This window comes from Artemia sp. Qi Xiang Cuo, chromosome 7 (genome assembly GCF_049724085.1).
Source record: "Artemia sp. Qi Xiang Cuo chromosome 7, ASM4972408v1, whole genome shotgun sequence".
NCBI classification, from domain to species: domain Eukaryota; kingdom Metazoa; phylum Arthropoda; class Branchiopoda; order Anostraca; family Artemiidae; genus Artemia; species Artemia sp. Qi Xiang Cuo.
Window position 1 is genome coordinate 64524321 of NC_142800.1, and position 12930 is coordinate 64537250.

The 12930-nt window shown below is 34.4% G+C and overlaps 2 non-coding genes and 2 pseudogenes across 2 annotated transcripts; all 4 read left to right on the forward strand.

Annotated features, from left to right (window-relative positions):
- Positions 1-256: 256 nt before the first annotated feature.
- On the forward strand, positions 257-419 carry LOC148950585 (U1 spliceosomal RNA). The gene has a single exon (XR_016142038.1). It is a non-coding gene; the product is annotated as a U1 spliceosomal RNA (small nuclear RNA).
- Positions 420-5696: 5277 nt separating this feature from the next.
- On the forward strand, positions 5697-5860 carry LOC148950586 (U1 spliceosomal RNA). Its single transcript, XR_016142042.1, has one exon. It is a non-coding gene; the product is annotated as a U1 spliceosomal RNA (small nuclear RNA).
- A 755-nt stretch (positions 5861-6615) lies between these two features.
- LOC148950587 (U5 spliceosomal RNA) lies at positions 6616-6731 on the forward strand (annotated as a pseudogene).
- Positions 6732-12069: 5338 nt separating this feature from the next.
- On the forward strand, positions 12070-12186 carry LOC148950588 (U5 spliceosomal RNA; annotated as a pseudogene).
- The last annotated feature ends 744 nt before the right edge of the window (positions 12187-12930 follow it).

Here is a 12930-nt window from a genome sequence, read left to right on the forward strand (position 1 = left end):
AGTTTCGACTTTTTCGTCATATTCATAACAGAGTAAGAAACCCCTGTTTTTCTTTTCTCAAACAGGTAGACTTGCAATCAAAGGATCAAGATGTTTGCATATGAAAATGAAATGGGGCATTTCTATTTTCAAAAATAATTTATAGACTTAAAAAGTTTTGTAAACCTGCATCTAGCTAATAAATTGGAGCCTCTGAGTGACATTCAAAGCAACAGGATTGATGTCAAAAGATATTAGTAAAATGATTTATTTAAACATACTTAACTGGCTAGATAGCTGCCTTGATCATGATAGAGGCACTCCCAGTGTGAGGCCTTTCCATTGCACTTTGGATTGGCAGACCCCTGGATTTCCCCAAATGGGGGTAACTCAACAGCTTAATTTATGGTAGTGGGGGACTGCGGTCTCCCGAACCCCTGTCCATATTCTGTATAGTTTTGTCCTATGGGCTTCTTTTGTATGTGACGTATTTATCAGTTGTAAGGTCAAGCACAGAATTTGTTATTGTTAAGGCAGTAATGGGACCTGTATAATTGATCATTGGGCCCTTTTGAAAAAATGAATTTCTTGATATACATACATGTTTGAAATATCACGGAAGAATTGTGCCTAAAATCCAAAGCATATGAGAGAGTTGGGCGTATGATCTATAGATTATTAATACATTGTGTTTTTGAAAAGACTCTGTAGTTATTAAACACTGATTATTAAATTAACGAGGGCTCAAACCCAATTCCTGAAATTTAGATCAAGTCACAAAGTCTAGTCTTAAAAAATTTAAATGCTCTCGGTCCCCCCACATTTCATCAAGTCAAGTCCGTTGGCAACATATCCAACTAAAAATTCTTTCACTACCGCCAAGCTTCTTGGAATATTTAAATAGGGGGGGGGGACTTTGGCGACAGCCATTGATCGACCACTCAGTTACATTACAATTATTTTTGAGCCTGATTACTGAATATTTATGTTATTTTCTGTGGATGTAGTTTTTGTACCATGCCATTAAAGTTGTCCATGAAATGCTGCTGATTGAATATGTTTTCTCATCATATGATTTTTTTGCCCATATCTACTTCATTGAAAATTGAATTCCTTATTGCTTTTGAACCTCGTTAAAAAAAACGATTAGGATTAGGTTTTGGACCATCGAATGAACTAGAATAGTATTCACGGCTCTGGCCTCTCCTCAGACTATATTGACGTTTTACGTGTAAATGAATGCTAAAATGGGGAGGGGCACTCGATACTTATTAATGAATTTTTGAATGCAGAAAGGAAGAGTAATCTCTACTCTTGATGCATGTTTTAATATTCCAAGATCACTTATCTGACAAGCCTGATTACTTACCCTTAGCGTTTGACGAGACGTAAATGACATGAGAGGTCAGTAGGACTACTACTTGAGGAAACGGTCTTGATTAGTGGTCAGACAAGTAACCCTGGAGAATGGAGGATAATTGAAGTCATACATGAACAAAAATTCAATCTTTTCAAAAATGAAAAACAAACTGTGAAATTATGCGCAGATAGCAAAAAGGGACAGTAGTTGTGAAATGTGGCACACCTTTCAGGGGTTTCTAAATAAGCTATGTTTATAGTGAAGTAGACATGATTAATGTTGTTATTCGCCTAGTTGCATGCAGCTTTTTTGTGCTAAGTATTTGTTGTTATCTTTTACAGATTAAACCCAGGGAAGCTAATTTTAAGCGGGTAAGGAATGCTCCAAGGTACTATTGGCTCGGTCCACTAACGAACCAAGTCCTTGGCGCTCTTGAATCCCCATTCTGTTTGAACCTTCAGTCCTCCTTTGTCTAGTAACAGTATTTCCATTCCAGTTTAGGAGGTTTTTCTAAAATGAAATGTGATAAATGAAATGAAATAAAATTTGATGAATATATAATACTTTAGAAAAAAATTTGGGCGATATATTTGCATATTAGGAAGGGTGGGGGGTAAAGCATAGCATACATTAAATACGTAACCTAACTTAGGTACCTTTCTCCCTCCTAAACCCCCCACAAGAAAATCGTTTAAATACTGAGAAATCACACTTTGGCATCAATGCATCTAGCAAATCACCCGTTGTCTGCTAATGAAATAGCAGTTTGACGGGTTTCGTGACTGGTTTCTTTGATATAGTATATAGCGATGCCTGCATAATGCACCAGTACCCCGTAATTTATTTAGGCTAAAAAGTAAAGGGCAAAGCATGGCTCAAGAAATCTGAACAAAACTAGCACAAGTCCATACAGAATATTACTCCATAAGACATTGATCTTCTGCAATTGAAAAATCAAAAGATACTACCATCTTGGAATGCAGCTTCCCTCGTACTACTTTGTTTCTACTAAGTCTTTCAAGCTTGAGTCCATCTTATCGGACTTTTGTTTCGTTTTCTATTACTTTTCTACGGTTCAAAGCTGAGGGTTCTTTAGTAAGTTTGTACTCAAATTCCACTATAAAACTGGAATCATATTTGAAGGTCATCTATTTGTCAATTCAGTTTGAAGTCTGCATTGTTTGCAACAAGATATAATTACAGAATGAATCTAGTTAATGACAAAAAGAAAAGATAAATACTAATAAAAATATAGTAGGTAATCATATACCTGATGAAGTCTTACTGTATTGTTTCTGTCTATTTTGCTCGGGTAATTAAAAATTAAGCTTTTGTTTCCATCTTTGGAGCAAATTTAATAATTTCATAATACGGTATAAGTTGTATTATTACCAAGTAGCATGAGTGAATACCAGCAGCTTCAATGGGAGGGGGGGGGTATTTTCATGCAAGATTTATTTCTTACTCCCCCTACCAGATTAAAGAAAGTATTTTTGTGGATTATTGTTTAAAAGGGGCTTGGTTTTTTTTTGTATTTTGTTCAAGAAATCGGAAAAAAACAAACTTTCCCTCCCTGGATTATAAAGAATACTCTTCCCATCCCTAGGGCCGTGTCCAGAATTTCTCTTTGGAGGAGGAGTGTATAAAATGGTTAAAAAAACCTCATCGAAAACTTGTTTAAATGCATTGCGTTTCGTTTTAACGTATCGGACAAAAATATGGGGGGGGCACGCGATATTACCGAGCCGAGCTAATTGTCGTGATTTGACACAATTGATCGTCCCCAGTGGTTTTGATTGGAAAGAGGAGACAGTTTTCATGTAATCTGTGCTCGACTCATTTTGGATCCTATGTTTGGGTTTATGTTTTTGAGCATATCTAATAAAATCACAACATAACTTGCATTATTGTCTAGTAGGATATATCAGCGTAAATGGCTTTTATGTTGGAAATTGAACTAAATCGAAATTCACAATTTGCATCCAAGGTTGTCAAAAGTGTGTATATGTGATATTTATGGAAAAGTTAAGGAAGTTAAGTTGAAACGTCCAGGCTGTTTGGTGTGTAATAATTGCGTACTATCTGTCTATAGTCAAGGTTGTAACATGATAGGAGCTGAAATCTTGTCAACCCAATCGAAAACAAAGATTATGCAAATTTTCAACTTACTCATTTTTCTATACTTTTCCCCCTAAAAACATGACGATAGATTTTTAATGCATCTTTTGTTAAAAAATTGGTTCAGCGTTCTGTACTTGTTAATGTAGGGAATTAATTTAGTTTTTAATGCTAAATAAAAAATAAAAAATAGGATTATAAATAATTATATTGGACAAAAATGGTTGCATTTGAGGGGACCATGATGGGGTGTGAGGTTTGGTTTGGGAGCGTTTCCATAGGCGTATATCCTAGGTCAGTCACCTCACTTACGCCCCTTCCGGCCCCCTAAACCCCAAAAAAACACAGTCTAAAATCGTATGCGCAATGAAAACCACGCTATCATTGCCTAGTCTATAGCGGTAAACATGTCGAAAACGGGTTTTATCATTGCCTACTCTATAGTAGTTAACCCGAGAGGCCTGCATAATGCAAGGGTACTAAAAATGGTTGCAAAATTTGTCAAACATATAAATAGAAAGCCAAAATTTGAATTCTTATAGAGAGAAAAGGAAAAGATCTAAAATATTCTTTTCTTAACCAATGAAAAAGAATATGTGAAATACAAACTGTCAGAAATTGTTATTTTATAAATGACGGAATTCCTTTTTCAATAATTAATATCTTTTGGCGCGTGATGTAGCTAAGTAGGACTTCTGTAATAGTTTTTCTTGACAAAGGCATCAGGATATGTAGGTACTGTACCGTGTCCTATCTTTCCCTTGTTAAGTTTCCCCTATATTTGGAACAATCCTTTTTTATTTGGATTGTCCCAAATCATTGCTTGTATTCAACAAATTTCGTAGGATAGTGTTACACAGTGACGAACAGTAAGCAAAACTAATCACCTAGATTTTGCAAATCTTTTGGTGAATAAAAAATTAAAATCAACAAGGTTAATGTAGCTTACTAATTAGCATACACTGAAAAATCTAATTCAACGCCACCTAGCGCAGTTGCTTATGCGTACAGGTGAAATCAATGCCGGTTAAATGGTTTGGAGGCTTTAATAATTTTTTTTTTTGTTTTTTTTTACAACAAATATAAAATCCTTGAAAATAAAATTTATTGCTGATGTCACAAATCGATGCAATCTTATGTTTTTTGAAAATGTTTTTTCTACGTCAATATGTTCGTGGTTTTGCCAACATATAACGTTTAACAAATTTTTAATATAAAAATTTAAAATTTAAATTAGAAGTTAATATCGATCATCAGGGTATTTTTTGGGGGGAGGGGGGGTGGGATTTAAAACTAAACAAGAGACATTTCATGCTTTCAGTTTTGTACAAAGAGCGATACCTCAAGAACGGCTAAGGATACTACGTTGAAATTGTCACGACATGTTCAATGGGAAATTGAACTAAATCAAAATACACTATTTTCAAATTGTTTAATTTTCTTTTGTGGGGGAGGGGTCCTTCAGGATCTGTACACTTCTACCTTGATAAATAAAATATCGTTTCGTTTTATTTTATTGAAAAAAGGGCTTGTTTTCTCTAATTTAGAGTTTTCTGCTATTTATAAATTTTTGATATAGCCTACTGAGTCATTAAAACAAAGAATATGTTTTTTGTTTCACGTTTTTTAAAAATTTTCCAAAATTCCTGGTAAATAGTCATTTTATTCCTGATTAGTTTCAAATCCTGTTAAAAAAAAAAAAAACTCATATGAATTGAAATCCCCAACCTGGATTGAACTCATATAAAATCCCCAACCTGGATTGAAGTCCCCGTGCATCTTTTTCGAAAATAGTATGCAATTATTAAATGCTGAAATTTAAATTGAACCAAGATTCGAACAGAATTGCTGAAGTGATTGTTTTTGGCCTCAGAGGGCTTGGTTCTGTGGTGAGTTGTTAGTAGTAGCAGTAATGACTAAAGCCCCCCTGGGTTGTTAACGAGAAGAACGGCCACTGGGTTCTCAGAAATAAAAGTTTCGACTTTTCCGTCATATTGATAACAGAGTGAGAAACCCCTGATTTTCTTTTCTCAAACAGGTAAACTTGTATTCAAAGGATTAAGATGTTTGCATATGAAAATGAAATGGGGCATTTCTATTTTCAAAAATAATTTAGAGACTTAAAAAGTTTTGTAAACCTGCATCTGGCTAATAAATTGGAGCTTCTGAGTGGCATTCAAAGCAACGGAATTTATGTCGAAAGATATTAGTCACAACATGTTAGATTTCTATCGAAATCATACTTGCCTGGCTAGGGAGCTGCCTTGATCATGAAGGAGACTTTCTCAGGACTAAGCATTTCTGTAGCACTTTGGATTGGCTGGCTGCTGTGATTACCTCAAATAGGGGTAATTTAACTGTTTAATTTTTGGTAGTGGGGGAGTGCGTTCGCGCGGACCCCTGTCCACACTCTGTAAAGTTCTGTCCTTTGGGCCTCTTTTGTATGTGACGTATTTATCAATTGTACGGAAAAGCACACAATTTGATATTGTTAAGACAGTAATGGGACATGTAAAATTGATCATTGGGCCCCTTTGAAAAAATGAATTTCTTGATAAACTTACATCTTTGAAATGTTACGGAACAATCGTGCCTGAAATTCCAAGCATATGAGAGAGTTGGGCGTATGCTCTATAGAATCCTAATGCATTTTTTTTCATACTCTGTAATTATTAAATACTGATTTTTAAATTGAACTAGGAATCGAATCAAATTCCTGAAATTTAGATTAAGTCACAAAGGTTAGTCTTAAAAAAGTGAAAGGCCCTTGGTCCCCCCCCCCACATTTCATCAAGTCAATTTCGTTGTCAACATATCAAACTAAAAATTCCTTCACTACAGTCAAGCTTCTTGGACTATTTAAATAGGGGGGGGGGACTTTGGCGACAGCCATTGATCGACCACTCAGTTACATTACAATTGTTTTTGAGCCTGATTACTGAATATTTATGTTATTTTCTGTGGATGTAGTTTTTTTACCATGCCATTAAAGTTGCCCATGAATTACTGCTCATTGAATATGTTTTCTCATCATATGATTTTTTTGCCCATATTTACTTGATTGAACATTGAATTCCTTATTACTTTCGAACCTTGTTAAAAAAAACGATTTACTAGGATTTATTTTTGTATACTCAAGTCATCTCTAGCTATTTTCATAGCTCTGGCCTCTCCCAATTTCGAGTTAATCTTTTGCCTTTTACTAAAGACTATCGTGGGTAGGTGCACTTTATACGTCTTAACGAATTTTGAATGCCGAAAGGCAGGGTAGCCTAAACTTTTGCTGCATGTTCTAATATTCCAAGATCACTTATCTGACAAGCCTGATTACTTACCCTTAGCGTTTGACGAGACGTAAATGACAGGAGATGTCAGTGGGACTACTACTTGAGGAAACGGTCTAGATTAGTGGTCAGACAAGTAACCCTGGAGAATGGAGGATAATTGAAGTCATACATGAACAAAAATTCAATCTTTTCAAAAATGAAAAACAAACTGTGAAATTATGGGCAGATAGCAAAAAGGGACAGTAATTGTGAAATGTGGCACACCTTTCAGGGGTTTCTAAATAGAGCTATGTTTATAATGAAGTAGACATGATTAGTGTTGTTATTCGCCTAGTTGCATGCAGCTTTTTTGTGCTAAGTATTTTTTGTCATCTTTTACAGATTTAACCCAGGGAAGCTAATTTTAAGCGGGTGAGGAATGCTCCAAGGTACTATTGGCTCGGTCCAATAACGAACCAAGTCCTAGGCGCTCTTGAATCCCCATTCTGTTAGGACCCTCATTCCTCCTTTGTCTAGTAACAGTATTTCCATTCCAGTTTAGGATGTTTTTCTAAAATGAAATGGTATAAATGAAATTAAATAAATTCGGATTAATATATAATATTTTAGAAAAAAATTTGGGGTATATATTTGCACATTTGGAATGGTGGGGGGTAAAGCATAGCATACATTAAATACGTAACCTAACCTAGGTACCTTTCTCCCTCCTAAACCCCCCAAAATACAATCGTTTAAATATTGAGAAATCACGCTTTGGCATCAATTTATCTAGCAAATCACCCGTTGTCTGCTAATGAAATAGCAGTTTGACGGGTTTTGTGGCTGGTTTATTTGATATATTATATAGCAATTCCCGCATAATGCACCAGTACCCCGTAATTTATTTAGTCTAAAAATTAAAGAGCAAAGCATAGCTCAAGAAAAATGAACAAAACTAGCACAAGTCCATAGAGGATATTAATCCATAAGAAATTGATCTTTTGCAATTGAAAAATCAAAAGATACTACCATCTTTGAATGTAACTTTCATCGTACTACTTTGTTTCTATTAAGTCTTTCAAGCTTGAGTCCATTTTATCGGACTTATGTTTCGTTTTATATTAACTTTCTACGGTTCAAATATTATTGTTCTTTATTAGGCTTACAATAAAATTACACTATAAAACTGGAAGTATGCTTGAAGTCCATCTGTTTGTCAATTCATTGTTTTGGCCACATTGTTAGTAACAATAAAAAATTATTAAATAAATCTAGTTAATGACAAACAGAAAAGATAAATACTAATAAAAATATAGTGAGTACTCATTTACTTGATGAAGTCTTGCTGTATTGTTTCTGTGTATGTTGTTCTGTTAACTGAAAATTAAGATTTTTTGTCCATGTTTGTAGCAAATTTAATAATTTCATAATACGGTATAAGTTGTATTATTACCAAGTAGAATGAGTGAATACCTGCAGCTTCAATGTGAGGGGGGCTATTTTTCTGAAAGATTTAGGTCTCACTCCCCCTTCCAGATTCAAGAAAGTCATTTTGTGGATTATTGTTGAAAAGGGGCTTGGTTTTTTTTGTATTTTGTTCATGAAATTGGAAAAACAACAAACTTTCCCTCCCTGGATTATAAAAATACTCTTCCATCCCTAGAGCCGTGTCCAGAATTTCTCTTTGGAGGCGGGGTGTATAAAATGTTTAAAAAAAACCTCATAAAAAATTAGTTTAAATGAATTGTGTTTCGTTTTAACTAATCAGACAAAAATATTGGGGGGGGGGGACTAGAGAGTTCCTATCCGCTATAATTTTCGGTAAATTACCCACTTTAGCTTCACACGTGGATTCTGGGGGTACTATGAGAGATTTTTATTTTAAACTGTGATCCGCTCATGTTGGATCCAGTTTTTGTGTTTATGTTTTTGAGCATATTTAATAACATCACAACATAACTTGCATTATTGTCTAGTAGGATATATCAGCGTAAATGGATTTTACGTTGGAAATTGAACTAAATCGAAATTCACAATTTGAATCAAAGGTTGTCAAAATTGTGTATATGTGCTATTTACGGAAAAGTTAAGGAAGTTAAATTTAAACTTTCAGGGTATGTGGAGTGTAATAGTTGCGTACTATTTGTCTATTGTAAAGGTTGTAACATGATAGGGGCTGGAATCTCTTCAACCCTATAGAAACCAAAAGATTATGCAAATTTTCAACTTACTTATATTTGAATATTTCTCCCCCTACCCATCAATCGAAAGCATTATAGTACAACTTTTGTTAAAAAAAATTGGTTACTATTTCATTTGGTGTTAATTTATAAAATTTAATTTTTTTTTATTGATTTTTAAATAAAATAAAATATGTTTATTTAAATATATTAAAAACCATTATGGGTTATTTTTTTGGGAACATTAGGGGGTGGGGGTAGGGGGGTTGGGGGGTGGGTATTGTAAAGCCTAGAATATATTAGATCCGTCCCCTAACCTCCTAGGTCCCTTCCCCCCCCCCCTAAACCCCAAAAAATACACAGGCTAATTTCGTATGCGCAATGACAACCACGCTATCATTGCCGAGTCTATAGCGGTAAAAATTTCGAAAAAGGGTTTTATAATGGCCTACTCTATAGTAGTTAACCCTAGAGGCCTGCATAATGCAAGAGTACCAAAAGTTGTTGCAAAATTTGTCAAACATATTAATAGAAAGCCAAAATTTGAATTCTTATAGAGAGAAACGGAAAAAGATCTAAAATATTCTTTTCTTAACCAATGAAAAAGAATATGCGAAATACAAACTGTCAGAAATTGTTATTTTATAAATGACAGAAATCTTTATTAAATAAATAACATTATTTGGCACGTGATGTAACTAAGTAGGACTTTTGTAATAGTATTTCTTAACAAAGGCACCAGGATATATAGGTACTGTACCGTGTCCTATATTTCCCTTGTTACGTTTCCCCTATATTTGGGACAATCCTTTTTTATTTGGATTGTCCCAAATCATTGCTTGTATTCAACAAATTTCGTAGGATAGTGTTAAACCGTGACGAACAGTAAGCAAAACTAATCACCTAAATGTTGCAACTCCTTTGGTAAATAAAACATTGAAATCAACAAGGTTAATGTAGCTTACTAATTACCATATAATGCAAAATCTAATTCAAGGCCTCCTAGCGCATTTGCTTATGCGCACAGGTGAAATAAATGCCGGAGAAATCGTCTCGTGGCTTGAATTTTTAATAATTTTATATTTTCTTTTTATTTTTGTTTGTTACAAAAAAGATAAAATCCTTTAAAATAAAATTTTTTGCTGTTGTTGAAAAACGATGCAATCTTTTGTTTTTTTAAGATATTTTTTCTACGTCAAGATGTTAGTGGCTTTGCCAACAAAAAACGTTAAACAAAATTTTAATTTAAAAATTAAAATTAGAAGTTAATATAGAACATCAGGGTATTTTTTTTTGGGGGGGGGGGATTTTAAACTAAAAAAGAGACATTTCATGCTTTCAGTTTTGTACAAAGGGCGATAACTCAAGAACGGCTAAGGATACTACGTTGAAATTGTCACGACATGTTCAATGGGAAATTGAACTAAAACAAAATACAATATTTTCAAATTGTTTAATTTTCTTTTGTGGGGGGGGGGTCCTTCAGGATCTGTACACTTTTACCTTGATAGATAAAATATCGTTTCGTTGTATTTTATTGAAAAAAGGTCTTGTTTTATGTAATTTAGAGTTTTCTGCTATTTATAAATTTTTGATATACTGAGTCATTAAAACAAACAATATTTTTTTCGTTTCATGTTTTTCAAAAATTTTCCAAAATTCCTGGTAAATAGTCATGTTTTTCCTGATTAGTTTCAAATCCTATTAAAAAAAAAACTCATATGAATTGAAATCCCCAACCTGGATTGAACTCATATGAAATCCCCAACCTGGATTGAAGTCCCCGTGCATCTTTTTCGAAAATAGTATGCAATTATTAGATGCTGAAATTTAAATTGAACCAAGATTCGAAAAGAATTGCTGAAGTGATTGTTTTTGGCCTCAGAGAGCTTGGTTCTTTAGTGAGTTGTTAGTAGTAGTAGTAATGACTAAATCCCCCCGGGGTTGTGAGCGAGAAGGACGGCCACTGGGTTCTCAGAAATAAAAGTTTTGAGTTTTTAGTCATATTGATAAAAGAGTAAAAAACCCCTGATTTTCTTTTCTCAAACAGGTAAACTTGCAATCAAAGGATTAAGATGTTTGCATATGAAAATGAAATGGGTCATTTCTATTTTCAAAAATAATTTATAGACTTAAAAAGTTTTGTAAACCTGCATCTGGCTAATAAATTGAAGCTTCTGTGTGGCATTCAAAGCAACGGGATTTATGTCGAAAGATATTAGTAAACTGTTAGATATCTATTGAAATATACTTAACAGGCTGGAGAACTGTCTTAATTACGAGGGAAGAACTTTCTGGGTGTGGCCTTTTGCCCTTTATGTAGTACTTTGGATTGGCAGATCCCTGGATTTCCTTATATGGGGATATCTCAATAGTGTAAATTTTATTAGTGGAGGATTGCGGTCTCCCAAACCCCTGTCCACGCTCTGTAAAGTTCTGTCCTTTGGGCCTCTTTTGTATGTGACGTATTTATCAGTTGTAAGGAAAAGCACACAATTTGTTATTGTTAAGGCTTTAATGGGACCTGTATAATTGATCATTGGGCCCTTTTGAAAAAATGAATTTCTTGATAAACTTACATGTTTGAAATATTACGGAACAATCGTGCCTGAAATTCCAGGCATATGAGAGGGTTGGGAGTATGCTCTATAGAATCCTAATGCATTTTTTTTCGAAAATACTCTATAATTATTAATCACTGATTATTAAACTAACTAGGGATCGAACCAAATTCCTGAAATTTAGATTAAGTCACAAAGGCTAGTCTTAAAAAAGTGAAATGCCTTTGGTCCCCCCACATTTCATCAAGTCAATTGCGTTGGCAACATATCAAACTAAAAATTACTTCACTATAGCCAAGTTTCTTAGAATATTTAAATAGGGGGGGACTTTGGCGACAGCCATTGATCGACCACTCAGTTACATTACAATTGTTTTTGAGCCTGATTACTGAATTTTTATGTTATTTTCTGTGGATGTAGTTTATGTACCATGCCATTAAAGTTGCCCATGAATTGCAGCTTATTGAATATTTTTTCTCATCATATGATTTTTTTGCCCATATTTACTTGATTGAACATTGAATTCCTTATTACTTTCGAACCTTGTTAAAAAAAAACGATAAGGATTTATTTTTATATACTCAAGTCATCTCTAGCTATTTTCATAGCTCTAGCCTCTCCTCATATCGAGTTAATCTTTCGCCTTTTACTAAAGGTTACCGTGGGGAGGGGCACTTGATGAGTCTTAACGAATTTTGAATGCCGCAAGGCAGGGTAGCCTATAGTTTTGCTGCATGCTCTAATATTCCAAGATCACTTATCTAACAAACCTGATTACTTACCCTTAGCATTTGACGAGACGAAAATGACTGGAGCTGTCAATAGGACTACTATTTGAGGAAACGGTCTTGATTATTGGTCAGACAAGTAACCCTGGAGAATGGAGGATAATTGAAGTCATACATGAACAAAAATTCAATCTTTTCAAAAATGAAAAACAAACTGTGAAATTATGGGCAGATAGCAAAAAGGGACAGTAATTGTGAAATGTGGCGCACCTTCCAGGGGTTTTTAAATAAGCTATGTTTATAGTGAAGTAGACATGATTAGTGTTGTTATTCGCCTAGTTGCATGCAGCTTTTCAGTGCTAAGTATTTGTTGTTATCTTTTACAGATTACACCCGAGGAAGCTAATTTTAAGCGGGTAAGGAATGTTCCAAGGCACTCTTGGCTCGGTGCAATAACGAACCAAGTCCTAGGCGCTCTTGAGTCCCCATTCTCTTAGGACCTTCATTCATCCTTTGTCTAGTAGTTTAACTTTCCCTCCCTGGATTATAAAGAATACTCTTCCCATCCCTAGGGCCGTGCCCAGAATTTCTCTTTGGAGGAAGGGTGTATAAAATGCTTAAAAAAAACTCATAGAAATTTTGTTTAAATGCTTTGTGTTTCGTTTTAATGTATCAGACAAAAAAATTGGGGGGGGGGACTAGATATTACCTAGCCTCTATAATTTTCGTGAAATGACA